Source organism: Cyprinus carpio, chromosome B8, assembly GCF_018340385.1.
Source record: "Cyprinus carpio isolate SPL01 chromosome B8, ASM1834038v1, whole genome shotgun sequence".
Taxonomy (NCBI): Eukaryota; Metazoa; Chordata; class Actinopteri; order Cypriniformes; family Cyprinidae; genus Cyprinus; species Cyprinus carpio.
This window is the reverse complement of record NC_056604.1, coordinates 18265887-18278649: the sequence shown is the minus strand read 5'-3', so window position 1 is coordinate 18278649 and position 12763 is coordinate 18265887. Positions and strand designations below refer to the sequence as shown.

The window sequence follows — 12763 nt, the reverse complement described above, 5'->3', positions numbered from 1 at the left end:
GCAAACTGACATAATAGTTCCACACACTGTGTAACCTTAATTAAATACAAAATCTTACCTGAAGTCACAGTGAGGGGTTCCAAAAGCCAGACGCACATACACGCTTGCAGAAACCGGGTAAAAAATAAGAACACAGTTCTGACACACTGAAGTGTGCGCGACGTGAATTTAAATTGTTTTAGAGGTAAAATTGTGTAGAGGTATGCGATGTCACACTTGTCCATGTGTGAAGACGTTGCGCAGCGCAAAAATCCGTGAAAAAATAAGATAATATAATATAATATAATATACCTAATATTAATATAATATATATAATATTAATATAATATAATATAATAAATTCATAGTTCAATTCATATTTTAATCACTGAATATTAGGAGAAATTATGAGGCTGCTTGGGCGACTGAGCAAAGCTTTGAGACACACAGGCTCAAAGTGCAATGATGCCATAGCTTTATGGATGCAGGTTCCAATCTGCCAGAGCCCATATGGACATACATAACGTGCAAACCCAGATGAGGGCTTGAGAGACTGCTACTGGCATAAAATTGGATTTGACTCTCTAATGTAGGGCTATTGGGATTATAGAGATGTGACCGACTGAATGGGAACCTGCGATTAAACATCATATTTGTTTAAAAGCAAAACATACATTGTAAGAAGATTCATGAAAGTTTAGAAACTAGGAAATTTTGGGGGGGGGGGGGGGGAAAAATGTACGCAAATATCAGAATATTACTTTTTCTGACCAATATTGTAATCGATAAATTGTTCATAAATTACATCATATAAAGCGTTGTTTTATATTATGCACTTTTGTACCTAAAATAAACAAAGATAATTACTTGAATTTGAACTAAACTGTTATCTAGGTCTTGAATCTACTCTGTGGACCTACTGTCCTTGTGAATGTGAATTTTTTTTCAAACCTGTGTTCAGGGGAAATTTGATTTTAACTTTTTTTTAATCTTCTTATTTTTTATTTTTTATTTTTTTCAAGTAATCCTGAAGCACAAAGATGATTTGCTGGTTAGGTGTGTGTTGAATAGGGTTGTAAACTAAAATCTGCAGGGAAAGCATTGTCCACAGGAGCAGGACTTGAAGATATTGTTATAAGTAGGAGAGTTGAAGGAGTTGTTTGAATCCAACAACTCTTAATGAAAACACACAATTGTAAGCTCGGTGTAATTCAGATTTTGAGTCAAGGTTTTTTTTGTTGTGTTGTTTTTGTTGAGTTATAATAATAAAAAATAAACTACAATTCTGTTACATTTCTTGATTAAGTGTTTCAGTTTTCATACAGGTTGATATTAGTGAAGGTGTAGTAAATACACAGTGAAAAAAATTGAAGAAGATACCAGGCTTAATTTAAAGGACAGCTTGTCTGTGAAAGAACTGGCAGTGTGCATTTGGGGAACAAGCAACACTGGCGCAACCATAGCCTGGAAGGAAAAAGCTGCCCCACCACAAAAGTCTGATCCTAGGCCCCCTCTGTCGCTTCACAAATTTAAAGCACTTAAAGGTAAGTGTTGTTGTGAATTTAGAGAATTATGTAAATTGTTAAATGTTTTTTCTTGGAACAATGATTGACCAGAGTGGTGATATGTATAACTGTATATAATTTCTCGTTAATCTAGAATTGGGTATTATATAGTATAGACACTTTTCTTCCACTAGGCTGAACAAACAGCTCTTGTTACAAATTTTTTGTTTCTTTGCAAAATTTGTGATAGTCATTTGCTTCAGTCAGTAATCCCTTCTAATGCTGATTTCACAGCACTACAATTGAAAAAGACACCATCAGTGTCATATAGGATCAGTATAAAAACAGTTTAAGTAGGATAGTGGAAATGGAGGGTTTATGAGATGCTACTAGCCAAACAAAATAACGTCTACTAGAGTGTTTCTGACTTTTATTATGTTCTGTAATCTGTTGTGGTTGTATTTGGTGTGAAGTGATGATCAACTGGAAGTTTTTTTTGTGTTGGTTTGTTTTTTTTTTAAGTTGCTTTCAAATTCCCGGCCTGATTTTACTGTCCCAGTCCGCCACTGGTGGTGTTACATGAAATAATCATAATATGAGTTTACCTTATGAACCCAGAGTCTCCACATCAGTAGGAAAGCGAGTAAAATGAGCATCTTCCATTTGAAGACTTGTGTTGTATTTCAGGGCAAAACAAAAAAACATTGTTGACCAACAATATAAAATGCCGGGGAAACTATTAATTGGTTATTCTACTATTAATTGTATAACAAATTATACTACGACTGGGAAAATACTGTAAATTGATGAACTCTTCGGCGTGATAACGTTTAATTTCTCCGACAGCGCCTGTGGTCCCATTTAGCAAACTTGTTAGCAACTGTCTTTTTTAAGAAACTTCACAGTTAAATCATGATTAGGGTGTAACTGGGGTGTGTTTTTTTACATCGTAGAATAAAACGTGAAAGTATCTTGAGCCTGTGTGAACCATGGACCTTATTTTAGGGATTAAATTTAAAAAAAAAAAATCCCATTCAAAAAACCCATTGACTCTGGAACCGGAAGTGCTAAAATGCTAACTTGCTTCCGGGTTTTTACCTACAAATTGACATCATAGTTTTTCCACCACTCTATAACCTTAATTAAATACAAATCTTACCTGAAGTCACAGTGAGGTTCCAAAAGCCAGACGCCATACACGCTTACAGAAGCTGGTAAAAAAATAAGAACATAGTTCTGACACACTGAAGTGTGCGAGACGTGAATTTAAAATTGTATTTATTTACAAAGGTATGATGTCACACTTGTACATGTGTGAAGATGTTGCACAGCGCAAATCCGTGAAATGTGATATAATATAATATAATATACAGTGTTCTCCCCCCCCCCCAAATATATGAGTATTAGTAATAGTAAAATTGAGCAATGATTGTCTATTGAGCAATTTACCTAATAAAATTTAATAAAACAATGAGCATGGGCAATCCAATACACAGTGTAAATCATAGTCAATTCATATTTTAATCACTGAATATTAAGGAGACATTATGAGGCTGCTTGGGCGACTGAGCAAGCTTTGAGCCACACAGGTTCAAAGTGAATGATGCCATAGCCTAATGGATGCAGGTTCCAATCTGCCAGAGCCCATATGGACATACATAACGTGCAAATCCAGGATGAGGGCTTAAGACTGTACTGGCTAAAATTGATTTGCTCTCTAATGTAGGCCTATTGGGATTATATCCTTAAATCCAGCAGTTATATCCTTATACTCAGTGACTTGTACATACTGGCTTGTATTGTCCATTGCTGTGTATCCTACTTTATGGGGGGGGGGTATTCATGTTATATGCAGCAGTATTTTTTACATGCTCACAGCAGCATGTTGTGGATGTATTGGAAGTAGCAAGTCTCGGTACTTGCTCTGCCACAGCAGCAGTATGCGTAGCAGATCTATTCCACTAAGACCAAATACATTAACATTGTCATGTACATTACCATGCAAATCACTCTGAGAGTGGTCGCAACAGAACTGGATTTAAGAGCAGAGTTTATTTGCAAGAACATGCAAATTGACAGACATGCAGACTGGGGTGCCTGCTTCATTATTTCTTGTAACCCTAATTAAGCAAAACACCAATCAGTTTATATGCTGTGTAAGGCTATTTTTTGCTTTGCCACATGAATACTCCAACATTTTGTGAAAACATTTTGTAAATTTTGTTACAAGAGTCTGTGATATTCTTTGTAACAGTTAATTAACAAGTTAATCAAATCTATCAACGTTTTCCTGAACTTTGTGACAGGAATCCACAAAGTATACTTATAGAAATAGGAAACTAAACAGCTTCCTTGTACTGAAGTAAATAAAGTGCTTTCAAACTTTCTGTATTTCGGACCAGTGGTGTAGATGAAAACTTTTGGAAGGGACACAGAGGTGGAAATCATATTTTTTCCACTTTACTAATATTTTAAATGAAGAACACAGTTCTTGAATCTTCTGGAATCACATAATGAATTATGTTTAATTAAAATTACCTGTATCACTAAGTTTTGTCATTGAGATACATAAATGCTAGATTGCTTTATTTTGTTATTAGAACATTAATATATTCCTTCTCTATACTTCTCACTGCAGTCTGAAACAAAATTGAGCAAAACACGGGACTACTGATAAAAGAAACAGCTCAAAAATGTAGTTTCAAATATGACCACGAGAGATCACTGTCATTCCACAATCAATGTTCACAGGTTCGTTCACTCACTTGGTGACAGATTTGAGTAAGTGAGTGACGTAACGTGTGACCAACTATGGTTGGGTCTACTTGAAGTACATTTGTCGCTATTCCATCCAGTTAGAATTAATAATTGAGAAGTGCGCAGCTCTGTACAGAGGAGTGGTTGTCTTGCACGGGTGAAGATTCAAAACAGCATCATGCTGACGGACCAAATGTGCTGTTAAGTCTCTCCTGTTAAGAGTTCACAAACGAAAAAAAAAAACATTAATGGGACATATCATGGACAACTGTGGCCAAATATGAGCATCTATTCTTACCTGTGTCAGATTCTGCGAATATTATTGGTTATTTCACTATTATTTTACTATTTAAAATAACCGTTTTTCTATTTGAGAATATGTAAAAATTGTCATTTTTATTTCCTGTGATTTCAAAGCTGAATTTTTAGCGTCGCTACGCCAGTCACATGATCCTTCAGAAATCATTCTTATATTCAGATTTGCTGCTCAAAAAGCATTTATTATTATGTTGGAAAAGAGTTTTTCCAATTTTTCCAGGTTTCCTTGATGAAAAGAATGCTCAGAAGAACAGCATTTATCTGAAATAGAAATCTTTTGTAACATAATAAATGTCTTTATCATCACTTTTGAGGGCAGAAAGAAGTGCTGATTTATTGTTTGAAGTAATAGACCTCAGTCAGGGTAATGCCATATTTAATTTTTGACTGAAATGAAAACGAGGCTGTGAGGGATACATAAGTGCTGTGTGTTTATAGGATTGTACTGTTGTTTAAAAACAGTGTTCAGTTGATGAAACGTCCTTTCTGGGAAAAAAAAAAAAGTTTGTGATTTTTTTGTAAATATGAAATCTAGGACCTTTATACAGCCTTGTTTTTCATCTGCGTAAAATTCAACATGGTGACTAAGGTCTACTATCCTATAAATGCTGTTCTTGGTGTTTGTACAGTATATTTTTATGACATTCATTGTATAGCAACAGTTGACTGCAAAACTTAGAGAAGACTCTAAATTAGCAAGAAACAGGTTTTCATGCTATAAATCCCCTCTAAAACATCAATAATGTATGTTTATTTTGCCATTTTACCAGAAAGTATTTTTCAAAACTTTTTATTCATTTTAATCAGTCTTACAGCCTGACAAGACACAGAAATCTAGAATGATGACATTTGTATTTTTTACAGTAATTTTATGTACAGTGTTCACAAAAGATTCCATATTGAATTAAACTCAGTTCTTTTATGGAGAATAATTAAATGGTTTTGATAATTTTATGGAGTTTAAAGGTTGTTCTTCCTCCTCAATGTGGGCAGCAGGTAGCAAAGTGGCAGTTTGTTTTTTAGAAGGACTGCTAATATTTATTTTTGCTCTCTAATGTATTTAAAATTTTACACCAGCTCTCATTGGTATTAACATCAGTAGCTGCAGCTATTGTGCAGTAGAGACCATCTGTGTAGGCATGTAAGGGTCTATATCTCCGGGTGAAGAGGAGAGCAGGTGTGAAGGATGGGTTTCACTTGTGTGTGTCTGAGGATAGAGCTCCAAACTGCCTGAAGACACTGGAAATGTAATTAAACAGATGTTTTAAAACAGAAACATCTGAATATAGCTAGATTAAGCACAAGGGTCTGCAAGGGTCTGTACCTGGCTCAGGTGAAGTGGACTGCAGATGTAAAGACTCCTCTTCAATGGGAGTGTTTGAGTGACCCTCAGGATCTGAGGTGAGAATCTGATGGGACAGGAAAATGATAGATCGTTTAAAAGAATTGCTGTAGATTCACAAGCCGGTTATTATATAGCCCTTAATCTGAAAATGATGTGCATGTAATCATGTCAGTGTGATGAGTTTGTGTTTGGTTCATGCCTGTCGAACAGCTGTGAGGTTAGTCAGGGTCCCAATGCTGTTGCTGTCTGTGATGAGCATGGCCTGGGACAGGAGACTGGAGGAGTAAGAGCTCAGGTCTGCCTTGCTGTACACTGAAACACATGCAGTATTAAAGTGGAATTTTTGGTTAACTCGACACTACATCTCTGAAATGAGTCAAACTAAGTCTTTGTATGGTGCTTGTCCATTTAAAACTCATCACCGCCTTTCTAGTATAAAGTGTTCTGTCTAGCCAGCTAACTGGTAGCATTTTCAGAACTTTGGCTTATGCTCTATCAAAGTTATGAAGACAGTCTTCCAGTAATGTTAGTAGAATGTGTGTTCAAAGTTATCTGGTCTTTAAAAATGTTCTCAATTCGTTATGGCAAAAAGACTATTTATACATTGTTCATGGAATTTTTTTTTTTGTCTAACATTTTTAAGGCTACTGTAGTTACTATAATAGTGACTCTTGTCTTGATGCACCCACTAATTCATTACTAAGACCTCTAATTAAGTACATACTGTGGCATGGCAACTGTGCCATTGTTGCCATGAAGGAGCTTGGGCAAATGTGGCTCTGAAGCTGCTGCGTTATTGGCTGCTGAGGTGAGGTGTGAAGCTGCTGCTGAAACGAGATTGGCTGAAGGGTAGTAAAGCCTCCCCCTATGTTATTGATGACAGGGACCGTCTGTGTTTGAGAGGACGTCAAGCCTACAGTAAAAGACATGTTAGTATTAATTAGCAGTGTGTTGGTGTTAACTCTTAATCCAGATCACTATATGAATTGTACCTATGAAAAGTGAAGAGTCCCCCAGACTCATAACACTTGGTAGGGAGGCCATGATCAGTCCTGAAGGGGGTACCAGAGGGTCCTGACATTCCATGCAGGGAAGTGAGAGTACTGACTGGAGGTAAGGAGCCACCACCAGATGCCTAAGAGAGAAAATGGAAACTTTGCCTGTCAGGTTCTGAAACCTGAGTTACATTTGCCTTAAATGTATAGTCAATGGAAAAATTTTTAATTCTGTCATCAATTTAGGAAGATTTAAAAGTCCCCAGTGTTTTGTCCATTTAAAATATAAGTTGGTGGAGTTGTTTTGGACCCCACTTACTTTCACTGTATGGACAAAAAACAGGTCTGTGAAATATCTTCTTTTGAGAGAGTCATACAGGTTTAGAAATAAGAAACAATTTAAAAAAAATGGTGCTTTTTAAATGTGAAAAATGTGCAAATAACCTATTTGTGCTAACTAGGTGATAATTATTTATGACGCGAGCAATCCACCTTTTGCCGAACTAATTTGTCTTCCTTTGCACAGTTCTTATCACATCGGAAAGGCATTTAATTAAAAAAATAAAATAAAGGAAAAATAAAATAAAGGCTAGGGTTAAGATAGGTGTAGGGAGGGCTTTATTGTCCCAATGAGGCAAAATCCATTTAATAATTCTAATAAAAATGATAGTTTATAGTTTATATTTTATTATTTAATGTTGTTTTATTTTAATAACTTTAATAATATAATGGCGATAGATTCAATTTACACCACTAAGGTGATAAAATAGCAGAAAATACTGCAATTTTTAAATAGTGTAAATATAAATTTATCGGTATTTACAATTAGCGTGCAATTAGCCGCTGCCTAAGTAAGTTTTAAATTAATAACTTAATTTCCGACCTTCTTAACTTATTGTGAGATAAAAGCAATCAGTCAGTGATCACTTAAAGGGGTCATATGATGAGATTTCAAGTTTTCCTTTTTCTTTGGAGTGTTACAAGCTGTTAGTGAATAGATAAGATCCCTAAAGTTGCAAAGACTAAAGTCTCAAACCCAAAGAGATATTCTTTAGAAAAGTTAAGACTCGACCATGCCTTCCTAAAACCCCTCGTTCAAACATGCCCCCACTTGTCTACGTCGCTGTGTGGGAAAGTTTGCATAACACCGCCCAAATGTTTATGCAAAGAAAGAAGGCGTAACTTTGTTGTAGTATTGTTGCCGCTGCCATGAGTGTGGGAGACGCTGTGTGTTTCCGAGTGAAAGCTAAGCTACTTTGTTTGGCCTTCCAAAAGAGGACACAACTAGAAATCAATGGTTAAGATGTATTTACAACACTGTTCCAGAACAGTTCAACCCAAATATTCAGATGTGTGCCTGGGAAAGTAGCCTACAATGCCGTCTACACACAAAGTATTTTTATGTGTGGTGGGGATGTTATGGATTATAAAGGACAGTCTGGTGCTTCTGACACACAGCCTGTAAGTACATTTTCATATTTAAAGAATTTGCCACTGATGATTCAAACGTGAGTTTTGGGCAGTGTAGAGTAGGTCTTGTTGTTTGTCATTATCTAAAGAATTTGCCACTGATGATTCAAACGTGAGTTTTGGGGAAACACAACGCGTAAAATGACAGTATAAGTCATTATAATCAGTTATTATGTCCCCACTGGATGCAACAAATGCCTCGTTTGTAATGGGTTTTACTGGTTTTATGTTGTCGCGCCGGGACACGGCATCACAGTATGGTAAGGGGCGTAGCATTTCCGTCACACGCTTGAGGGCATTCAGCCAATCACAAAGCAATGGCTAGCTGGCCAATCAGCATACACCTCACTTTTCAGACCGAGTGAGCTTTGTAAAAATCGATGCGTTTCAGAAAAAGCAGGGCATAGAGGATCAACAATGATGTACAGTATGTGGAAAATAATGTGTTTTTTGATCCCCAAATACACAAAATTGTGTTCTTTTTAGCAACGTCTTATGACCCCTTTAAAATGTTATTTTTTGTGGTGTTTTGTGTAAAGTAGTGTAATCTCACTGGTTTGTGATGGTGTGTATCCAGCAGTGTATGACTGGGTTCTAGTTGAACAGGACTGGCTAGACGACCGCCGCCACATCGGTCTTCACCACTGGAGCATCTCACTGTGCCCAGACTCTCACAAACCACTGGCTGGTTGTACTTCAGAACTGGCTGGCTGTACTTCAGAACTTCAAGATATCAACAAAAGAGAAAGGGTGGGGTGAAAACAGGTCATATTGAGAGAGAAATCTAGGAAGAATTATTAAAACCCCCCCCAACCTATTGTCATTAAAAAAAGTATTTTATATGCACTTGACAAAATGATTCAACAAATGGGATAGGTATGAGCCCGATTGACATTATACCTGGTGAAGGATATGGATGGTAGTGTCTGGCCTGTGGAGGGAGCTGATTTGGCTGCTATAGGGCACGTCCAGTGCCAGTTTGTGTGCGAAATGCCTCTCTTTACGCCGATTTGCAAACCAATTGTATACACGGACATCTGTGACCAAATTAGAGCCTAGGCCAGCCAGCTGAGATGGAGAAACTCCCCTCTGAAGACACTCTGCTCTAAAACACATATACATTCAACAGGTATTATGGCATACCTTTAAAAACATTTTGAGTTGGTACCCAGTTCACTCCTTACCTGTTGCACTCCTCCACCAGTCCCTCCCTCTCCTCCTTACTGGGGTTTTTCTGTCGTTCATAGGCCTGAAACAGGATTTGTTGGGATGCTGGGCCCCATTTGAATCGATTCCTCCGTCCCTTTCTTACATCATCCCCGGATTCCTCTCCTGACACAACACCTCGACTGGCATTGGTGAATTCTGCATTTGATCAGGGTGAGATAATCATTAGTGTAATTCTTAAAATGAAATTAAAAAAGAGAAATAAGAAATGTTCATACTCACGCTGGTTGATCTCTGCCTTTTTCTTGACATACCAGCTGTACAGACCAGCTCGCTTTTGATTCTTCATCGGTGTGCCCTTGGTGAGGTGCTGGGGAGAGATGGGATTGGTTTGAGGCGGGTGGGACTCCACTACCTCTCTCTGGTTTGTAGGTTGTGCACTGCTGCATATAGCTTTTATCATTTTTAGCCATTGTGCAAGGATCCTCTCATAACACACACCCAATACTTTTTTTTTCCTATGAATACATTATAATAGGCATTTCTGAATATTCCAAACAAAGTCTTAGTGAAATTCATATGAAGACTTTAACATGATATTTACTTACTGACTAACCGCTTCTCAGGATAATTTTGGTGTGCACATTCTCGCGTGTTGAGAATTATATTTAAAATTAATTAAATTTCAAGAGTCATACTTTTCCATGATTTTCCAGTTGATTTTTAACCCCCAAATATGTGGTTATGACCTTTGCAAAAATATGCCGATATTTATTTAAAACTAAGCCACAGTAAGTAAGACTCATATTATATAACATTATTCAAAACGTTTGGGGGTAGGATTTTTTTTTTTTAATAAATTATCACCATTTTATTCAGCAACGAATCGGATGACAATAAATTGATCAAACATGATTTAGTACAGATCATATCATATGTATAATGTTACAAAAATGAGACTTTAAGTAAATGCTCGTTTTTTAAACTTTCCATTAATCAAAAAATCTTGAAAAAGAAGGTTCAACAAAAATATTAACTGTCTTAAACATTGGTAATAAGAAGGAAAAGGTTTCTTGAGCAGCAAATCAACATATTAGAATGATTTCTGAAGGATCATGTGACACTGATGGGACCACAGTAATGGTGGTGAAAATTTCAGCTGTGCAATATAGAAGCAATTTACATTTTAACATACATTGAGATGTTTTAAATAGTAATAAATAAATGCTCAATAACAAATTAAGACCAATGAAGAAATTTATCTCATTTGAGCTGTTATCAAATAAAATGGATGATTTCATTCCATTAAGTATGATGTCAGGAACATACAAATTTCTTAAAATAAGCATAATATTTTAATTTAAGTTAGAATTTAGCTTTTAATGAATCAATCCTTTAAAATGCAATTGTGCTGGTTAGGCTGCAAAGTGGCTGATATTAGAATTTTATATATATATATATATATATAATATATATATATATATATATATATATATATATTAGTACATTATTATAATGGTTAAAAATAAATATTCCAAGTAAGAGATAAAAAACATATTTTATGTTATAAAAGTGTCATGTGAAAGTACATTATTCTGTTAATTAAATCAGTAGACAAACACATAGTACACTAATGGCACTGTTTTCCTGAAAATACCTAATTAAATTTATTTTTAAGGCTATTAAATTTAAGGCTATTTTTAAAAAAAATGTTTTGGGAGAAGGGTGAGGGGGAAGAGAAAGGATAGATAATACAGAGGTAGAGAGGGTGCAATGTTTACACTGTAAGATAAGACAAGAGACAAGGGGCCAAAGTCCAGTAAAAGATATTGCAAATAACCCTCTTGAATTCAACACAAGCACACGAAGCCTTACTAACACACAAACATATCCAACAGTAATGCATTTCCCCTATACAAATCACTCACAAATTCCTTTTGAGGTTTAAATAAATGCATTCCATTTTTTATCTCTATTCAAGAAGCCACACATTTAGAAAACAAAACGCCCCCTCACAACAGCACTATCTTTACAATATCACCACAGTCATGTGTGTACACACACACACACACACAGCGATGGACACTGTCACTCTGTTAATTTTAACCAGTCGATGTAGCTCATTTATTAAAAAGTTTGAAATGGCCAGAGAATAATGGAATAGGGTGGGTAATTAGTAACTAAAAAAGGTGGAACCTCCTTTATTCACCCCATCAGTTGGGAAGCAGAGCACTAGAGAAGAGAGGAAGCCAAAGAAAAGGAATAGAAGAAAGAAGACATTGAATGAGCCAGGAAAAAAAAAGGTTTAATCAAGAATTTTTGTGGAGTAAAATCAGGAAGTTGAGAAGATGCCAGGTGGTGGATTTTAGATGATGTTTTCTTTAGAATAACAACATTCGAGACACTACAGTCATATTAGACATTTCTGATTGCGTGTTACTGGATGAAGCTTGGATAGATTGATCAGAAAGACACCATACTGACTGCAAACAGCTGGTCTACTTCAGCTCTCTGCCTCGTGGCCTCCTCTGGCGGTAGCCTCTCCAGCTCATGGAAGTATAGGAGGTGGATTGTCCATGTCTCCCTCCTCCGAGCTCTCGCCATCAGCCCGATCCATCCTCTCTGCACCGGCCGACGAGCCCGTTCTCGCTCCAGATCTCCCATGGCCGGGATTTCAGCAGCGCTTTGACAGCCCTGATCCCAGTTTTAGAGACCACACCAGGCTGCTCCTGTAAGGCCGACAGCCCGGCCGCTTCGTTCTCCTCTGGCTTCTTCTTCCCTCTCCTCCCCTCCAGCTCTTGCGTTCGGAAGTGTTAAGCAGCCGTGTTTTGTATATAATTTGCTCACAGAAGCTATATCCTGGTCACTGAAGCAATTACCAACCCACTCTTTGTGTGGCAAACAGATGTAGACACACGGCAAAACAATATCGCACACCGCTCAAATTCACCTCTGTCTCAGGCTTTGAGTTCAGTTAGTCTGTCTTGTCACATTAACAGCTTGTTTTTCATTTTCTTTATAGTGTTCGTCTTCTCTTCATTTTCCAGCGTTCTTCGTCTGTTTCAGCTCCTTTATTAAGTCTAGACACTTGTTGTCCTTTTGCTTTGAAAAATGTGATTTTTTGCTACTTGCTTTTCCCTTGCATTCCCTCCTCCCTCACTCTGTTGCTCCCTCTCTCTCTCTTTCCTCTCTCTCTCTTGGTGAACTTTAGCCTCCGCCTGTGTTGA

The 12763-nt window shown here is 36.8% G+C and overlaps 1 pseudogene; it reads right to left on the bottom strand.

The window, feature by feature from the left end:
- Positions 1 to 5611: 5611 nt before the first annotated feature.
- Positions 5612 to 10009, bottom strand: LOC122138146 (annotated as a pseudogene).
- Positions 10010 to 12763: the final 2754 nt, after the last annotated feature.